This window comes from Mytilus californianus, unplaced genomic scaffold, assembly GCF_021869535.1.
Source record: "Mytilus californianus isolate M0D057914Y unplaced genomic scaffold, xbMytCali1.0.p SCAF_5, whole genome shotgun sequence".
NCBI lineage: Eukaryota > Metazoa > Mollusca > Bivalvia > Mytilida > Mytilidae > Mytilus > Mytilus californianus.
Genome location: NW_026262701.1, coordinates 38,982,623 through 38,991,521, shown reverse-complemented (window position 1 = coordinate 38,991,521; position 8,899 = coordinate 38,982,623).

Below are 8,899 nucleotides of genomic sequence, written 5' to 3'. Positions count from 1 at the left end.
TTGACTTCGAAAAATTCGTGAAAATAACAGCTATACGGACTTTCATTCTCAAATTTCCACTCCTCAAAAATGACTTCAAGCTTTTTTTTTGGCGATCGGGACCATTCGTGTCGTTCCGACACATCTAGTTTATTAACAGTACAAACTGGTCTTTAAAATAACTAAATATCCGTGCTATAGAAGCGGGTCGGGGTTATTCAGATATGGATACTGAAGTTATCGAAAGATATGTTAAAATGAATTCAAAGGAAGTCCCACTCCTCGTGCGATAGTATAAAACATATTTAACTTTCCAATTACACAAGTAATCTTATTTTTAACTGTTAGTTCCCGAGGGTAATCTATCATGACTTTAGTTATGAGTGCTTCGGTACTATCATGAAAATTTTAAGATTCCAAATCCCTCAGGCAAAGTTGACCTTGGATAAATTTGACTAAACTTTGGTTCCTTTTGATGATAAAGCTAACGTTTTTACGTATTTATAAATCCATGGCTTTCAAATGTTTGGGTGTAAGCGTTCCTGCTTAAGGTCGAAAGAATTAGTTCAACTCATTTTCAGATTAAATATTGTCCAACATAGATAAAGATGTCTCGCTTAAGGAAGGGACAAACCATACATTATTATTCTTCACTACTGTGAATCAAATAAACGTTCTCTCCAACTGACATTACCATAGCGATTTATTTTTGTGATGACTACTTTGATGGACGTGTTTTTCTACAGACATTCTGCATTTCTATAGGAATCATATGCAATCCACTTCAAACAATTTGTTCGGGGAGGTAAACATCATAGAGGGACTTCCCAAAAATAAGAAGAATGAAAATAAGCTATCATTACCCCTTTACTTCACGTTCAGCTATATAAATTGTGTCTTGTCACCAAATTATTCTACTTTGAACCGCCTTGATGGTCTCGTGGTAGCGTGTTCATCCAGAGTGCGGGAGATCGTATGTTCTAACCTCTGCCGGGTCAAACTAAAACCAAAGACTTGAAAATTGGTATTTGCTGCTTCTCCGCCAAGCCCGCGACGTTCAGGAGTGAGAGCACAGACTGGCCTGCTCGGAGTCAGAATAATCTGACATTACTTCCTGCGGACTGTTACCTATTGAACTACACGTTAACGGTTAAAAATCCGGCTCAGCTTGTCGGTCTAGTATAAAGCCTGGTAGATACTCATACATTGTATCACATTATCATGTTCTTGGCCTGTATATGCATTTAATTTGACACTGGATGTTAAACAACCATCCATCCCGCGTCTCCTTCTTATCTTGACTTAGCTTTATCAAATGGCAAAATCAAAGCTCAAACACATCAATCGAACGGAAAACAACTGTCATATTCCTGACTTGGTACAGGCATTTCCTTATGTAGAAAATGGTAGATTAAACCTGGTTTAATAGCTCTAAACCTCTCACTTGTACGACAGTAACTGCGGGTACTCTGATATTATGTTTACCAATTGCAACAAGTATGTAAAGTTTACAGTTAATAATTCCAAGCAAACTCAAGTTTATGGTATATAACATACGAAATATGTACTTAAACCTGCCTATGAAAGTCTCGAAACTCTTAAATGACAAACAAGAAAAAAAAACCGATAGGGAGCTTCCTTTTATCAATCCCAACAATTATATAAAGTTTTTGAAGAAATCAATCCGAGTATACTGGAGTAAGTGTGGAATATGTGAAAAGTTGCTTTACATCTGGCGATAAAAGTCTCGTGACTCTGGAACGTCATAGCAAAAGAATCGAAAGGGATCTTTTTCCGACCATCCTAATGTTATGTTAAAATAACATGAAAATTGGTTAAAGCAAACATGTAAAATATCGTAGGAAGTGTTGACGGACAGACGAATGGACGAAACATTGGTTTACCATAATATTTCTCGTCTTCGACGGGCGAATAAAAACGAATAGGCAAAGATGTGAACACTAAAAGATCATACTGATTTTATTGCATTAGAAATTGGTTAAAGCAAATTTTCGTATGAACTGTTGGCGGACGGACGGACGACCGGACGAAAATTTGGTATTCAATAAAACGTCCCGTCTTCGACAGACGTATAATAACAAAAAGACAATTAAGATGTGAACACAAAAGTCATACTTTTATTGCAAACAGATAGTATCAATTTATTTTGTACATGTTTCACTCAAAGAATCAACGCTAAAAAGGTTTTCAACGCTATAGACATTGCTGAACATTGTAAATTAGCACGTTTTGCAAAATTGCATCGAATAATTAATTGATTGGTGTTTGCTTCACGTCCAGCTAGGATGAAATTTGAAAAAAAGGCAGGACAGGTGTTTTGAGTAAAAAAAAAGGCAGAATGAGCAACTTGGCAAAAAAAAAGGCAGGATGACAATTTATGTAATCAAAAGTCAGGATAAACTAATAAAAAAAAATACAGGACAGAATAGAGTGAAAAATAAAAAGGCAGGACAGAGATTACAACTAAAAAAAAAATGCAGGACACAATTTTTTATCCTAGCCCCCCCTCCCATGACCGTTAAACTTATGTAGTTTCTCATACTTCCTGTTTGAGCAGTTTTTAAGTCAGGAACATAGCCATGTTAACTGCCGAGAATTGAGAATTTGACTCCTCATGGTTGACAATGTCATAGATTTTAGTTTAAAGTCGTCCATCTTTACATGTGTCCACGTCATGTAGACTCTGGTGTATTGTTGTCTTAGGGACCGTTCAATATTTATCAGAAGGATGGGCCGGTGCATTCTTAATGTTTCATTAAAAAACTTGATGCCCATCCTTTTAAATTCTGCAAAAGAGTGCTTGCCCATCTAAACAATTCTATTAAAAAAAGTGCTTGCCCCTCTAAAACTTAAAGACAACCAATAATGATTTAGGTTCTTTTTCTATTTTAATGCTTGCATGTTTATGTCTGGAAATCAAAGAATAGACTTTGGTGTATATATTTTATATTTATATGTATCAGAATCAGAAATGATTTAAATCAATTTAAGTATGAATGTCATGAATATACTGTTACATATTATACATGTATATAGCTGATGTTATAAGTAAGTCTAAATTGAAAACAACGTTCAAACCTATATAGCTATGATTGCGTTGGATAAAAACCGCAATTTTTATACGTGTGCATGCAAAACAAATTTCTTGTTAGAGGGGTCTAAATACAGCACAAACAACATTTTCCAAAAGACCAAAAAAGTGAAAAAGTATATTTAAACAGAACGCATTTGACTAACAGGTCGAACAACGGATGTTCTTAAACCCTGCTGACTTCCATTGGCGATTGCCAAATAAACGGATCACAAGATGTAATAAAATGGATATTTTTTTAATTTATTAATGTAATACCAAATAGAAAACAATAAACTTGCGGAAAAGATGGTATACCGCAAACATGAGGTGCAAAAATTTGTACACCATATCCGGATTTCGACAATTAATGTCTCTTCAGTGATGTTGGGAATCGAAACGGTATTTGGAAGGCCATATAATTTACCTCAATTTAGGATAGACTCTTAAATTTTAAAGAGTCGAAATAGGATGAACGGATCATATAAACCCGAAGGCAAATATTATACAAGCCCAAACGAAAAAATATAAACAAGTCTAAACTGAAAACAACGTTCAAACATATGATTGCGTTGGATAAAAACCGCAATTTTTATACGTGTGCATGCAAAACAAATTTCTTGGTAGAGGGGTCTCAATACAGCACAAACAACATTTTCCAAAAGACCAAAAAAGTGAAAAAGTAAGACTCACAGGTCGAACAACGGATGTTCTTAAACCCTGCTGACTGCCATTGGTGATTGCCAAATAAACGGATCACAAGATGTAACAAAATGCCATTTAATGGATCTTTAGTTAATTTATTAATTTAATACCAAATAGAAAACAATAAACTTGCGGAAAAGATGGTATACCGCAAACATGAGGTGCAAAAATTTGTACACCATATCCGGATTTCGACAATTAATGTCTCTTCAGTGATGTTAGGTTCAAGTACAGCCTGTATACAATATACCTATAAACATCACAATTACATCTCAATACATAAGTCATAGTATACTATATCAGCAAGCCTTTAATAGAGACGTAAGAAGTGCTAACACTATTCACACAAATCATAAATAGACGAAAAAATATTCACCATAGTATTCAATGTACAAAGTTTATATTTATTCTGAAATCTGAGGTAATTTTAAATTTGAAACAGTTTAATGTATCTCTTCTTAAGTTCTATCAAATTATTGCATATGTGGTAGTTTCTTATACTGTCATTTTGAAATTAGTAAATATAAGTCAGTATGCAAATCTTTTTCTATAGTTATTTTATATTTCGAAGAATTGATCAGTAACTATATACTGAATATATTAAACAAGTATAATTTTACAAGTTTTAATAAATGGGAGATAACCCCATTCATGTGAAAATTGTTACATTGTAGTTGATCAAAGTTTTAAAATGTTGTGTTTTCATATAAGGGACCATGAAATATTTATCAGGCAGGTGGGACCGGTGCAAACCGTAGTAGGACAAACACATTTTTCATCCACTTCAGGCACAGGGTCTGACTCACCACTTCTATCCTCTTTTGTGACCATAGGACATGAAGATTTATTCAACTTTTGTTAACAATAAAAAAAAAAATTATAAACTAAATATCCAATTTGTATACAATTTTCAAAAATCACTATTGATTTAAAATAAAGGGAATAATTTAAATTAAGGGTCAATAACTCTTAGACCAGTAAACATATTATCATATGCTGAATAACCATTTATTGTCTTAATAACAGAGCATGCTTATATTTCAAATATACAATGTCACTTTATCTATTCTACTTTTCAAGAAAGAAAATATGGTCTTTTTAAAGCAAAAGCAGACATGTTTTTTGACTTTGATGCAGTTGCAGCTTTTTTTTTCTATTAAATCATAGAATTTGACAGAAATAAACCAAACTACCAAATAACCTGCGACTCTTTTCACAAAAAAACTTACGATTAAAATTGATCGTAAGTTATACTGAAATGTCTGTGACTTACGAGTATTTTTACTCTTAAGATTTTTTGTGAAAAGAGCCGCTGGCATTCTGTAAGATCAATATAAAATTGAGATAGGTGTACAGTTTTATTAAAATCCAAGTAGATTTGAAAACGTTATAACAATTTTTAAAGATGACTATCTGAATTTAGCCTTAACTGAAAATTTTAGCTTTTTTTACCTACATGTATTAATTAAATCCATAATAAAATGCTTCGCTGAGCGCAGCTGGATACGACCGCAGAGGTCCAACCCTGAACAGTTGGGGCAAAAATGGACACAATATTCGCGCTTGATACTGGTCTGAATTTGTATTGTAATTAAATATTTGACACATAATAGTTTTCTGACACCGAATAACTGTAGACAAAGAACTTAGAATTGGTTATATGATTTGAATTTATATTCAGTTTTTTGCTTTTGGGCAATACACTATGCGGTTGCGAAATTGACCCCCCCTAATAAAAAAAAAAAATTATCCCCCTTTATTTTTGCTTTTGAGAAATACACTATGCTGTTGTGTATTGACCCCCCCCCCCCAAAAAAAAAGTGTTTACCCCCCCCCCCTTTTTTTTTTTTGCAAAAAGAAATAATATTTGAAGAAATTTTCTTTTCAATTTCTGAAATCTGAAATGAAAAAAAGCCCCACAATTTCTTTTTTACCCACCTCCCCCCTAAATTTATTTTTCACCTCCCCCCCCCCCCCCCCTTTCCCTCAAGATATGGTCATAATCTCAATTCAAATTTCCAATGGATTTGCAACCATAATTACCAATTTAAATACACCATAAAAGTCTTAAAATAGAAAAAAAAATCCCCCCCCCAAATTTTTTGAACCCCCTTATGATTCATCACCCCTAAACGCAATCCCAGTCTTCCCTTTGTGGTATGGTACCTTGCAGTACAATTTCAGAGAGATCCATACACTTGAACACAAGGTATTGTCTGGAAACTAGACAAATGCTTGTTTTTGGCCCCCAATTCCTAAACATTTAGGGCAATTACCCCCAAACTCAAACCCAGCTTTCCCTTTGTGATATGGAACCTTGTAGTTTAATTTCATAAAGATCCATACACTTACACACAAGTTATTGTCCTGAAACTAGCAAAATGCTTGTTTTTTGCCCCTTTTTGGCCCTTAATTCCTAAAATTTTATGGCAATTACCCCCAAAATCCATCCCAGCCTTCCCTTTGTGATATGGTACCTTGCAGTACAATTTCAGAGAGATCCATACACTTGAACACAAGTTATTGTCTGGAAACTAGAAAAATGCTTATTTTTGGCCCCCTTTTCCTAAACGTTTTGGGCAATTACCCCCAAACTCAATTCCAGGTTTCCCTTTGTGATATGAAACCTTGTAGTACAATTTTAGAAAGATCCATATACTTACACACAAGTTATTGTCATGAAACTAGAAAAATGCTTGTTTTTTGTCCCTTTTTTGGCCCCTAATTCCTAAAATTTTGAGGCAATTACCCCCAAAATCAATCCCAGCATTCCCTTTGTGATATGGACCCTTGTGGTACAATGTCAGAGAGATCCATACACTAACACACAAGTTATTGTCTGGAAGTTACAAAAATGCTTATTTTTGGCCCCTTATTCCTTAACTGTTGGTACAATAACCCCCAAAATCAATCCCAACCTTCCTTTTGTGGTATTGAACTTTATGGTAAAATTTCATAGAGATCCGTTGACTTAAACTAAAGTTATTGTGCGAAAACAAATGCGTCTTCGGACGACGACGACGACGACGCCAACGTCATACCAATATACGACCGCATGCGGTCGTATAACAATAACAGCAATACGCAAAACTACCAAACAACATGACATTCTGTAAGATCAATATATATAAATGAAATAGCTGTGGAGCTTATATGAAAATCCAAGTTGATTTGAAAAAGTTATATAAAATTTTAAAGGTGACTATCTGAATTTAGCCTTAACTGAAAATTTTGGATTTTTTTTTGACCTATTAACTAAATTCATAAAAATGAGAGCAATACACCAAAACTACCAAACAACCTGGCATTCTGTAAGATCAATATATAAATGAGATAGCTGTAGAGTTTTATGAAAATCCAAGTTGATTTGAAAAAGTTATAAAAAATTTAAAGGTGACTATCTGAATTTAGCCTAATCTGAAAATTTAAGCTTATTTTTTTACCTATTGATTAAACCATAAATTTGACAGCAATACACCAAACTGCCAAACAACCTGGTATTCTGTAAGGTCAAAATACAATTGAGATTTTTTTTAGAGTAATATGAAAAACCACGTTGATTTGAAAATCTATAGAAATTTTTAAAAGTGACTATCAGAAACTAGTTGAACTGAAAATACAAGCTTTTTTATCTTTTAATTAAATCTTTAAAATTTTTATCCCTTACATGATTTAATTATTTCTAAAATTCATTAAAATCATTTTGAAATTGTTATTTTTTTTAATATGTTTTGTGTGCCAGCAAAAGAAATTTCCTACACAACGACAAAATTTATAGCAAAATATTTTCCTATAAAATAAGTTCTGGCCCATCCACAATACATATTAAAAAAAGATCTCGCCCATCAAAATATTTACACAAAAAAGTGCTTGCCCCGCCCCATTTATCTGATAAATATTGAACGGTCCCTTATTGACAATCAGGGGGGGGGGGGGGGTCATCACGGTTCACGAAATATTAAATTTACTGATCACAGTTCAATCACAGGGAACACATTTTCCTGACCACAGTTCACAACTTATTTGATAATTATTAAGAACGTTTTTCACTCATTTCCTCGAAAGTTTTAGTAAGTATATACTATATATAAAATCAGTTTGGATATCACCATACTAAATTAATTATTACTATAACACGAGTCTTTGATGAAAAAGCTGAGAAGCAGCTAGTTAGGAAAGAATATTCTCATGGAAGTGTTAAAATATTGGGGAAAACGTGCCATTTTGCAATTGTGTAGTCTGTCTTTTGATCTGCGAATGTTGAGTGTCCTCCGAGTACATTTGGTATCTTTGAACTTTTGTACCTACACGGACTCGACTACTGGAGAATATTTTTTCTTTGAACAAATGATTTCGATTTGAATATGTACAAGTCCAATTATTTGAGTCTATGACTTTATTTTAGTATTTACTATCAATGTGCAATATACGATCCACATACATATACTAAAAAAATCTTTGATTATTTTTCACGATAAAGCAATGGACACCAACACAACTCACGAAGACCAAGCAAATACAGGGTACTAACTTGTGTTCAATATACAAGCATTTCATAGTGAAAAGTTTTTAAAACCGTTGAAAAACATAAAGGTAAAATAAAAGCTTCAAGGTACCAGCAGGCCTACCAAAAATCAATGGAAAGACAATACTTTGAATTTCAATAGCCATGTTTAAAAGTAGACAAAAGAAAAAAAAACATGACACATATAACTAGAAATTGAATAACACGGTCCCGACCGAAAATATTGGTTTGAATTAGGTGCTCCGGACGGAACCATAAGTATCAAATATAATATCAGCATTTAAAAAAATACCATCAAGATATTTCGATGAAACTTATGAAAACATCCTGATAATTATATTTATTCTATTGATTATTATTGTTTTCTGAATGGCGTATCAGAAGGGTCGTATTTGAAATGTCGTACGATTAGCATAAAACATGAGCTTTATTTACTCTTGTGAACTGATAGTTTAAAACAAGTGTCTGCTACAAAATCTTTCCAGAAAAATAAAAGAATGGTAAAGATCGAGTCAAACGCAGGGACTTGCTGCATGCATATTATTTGATTGAGTGGGGTTCCACATTGATAGTTAACGTAGTCCTATAACATATGACTT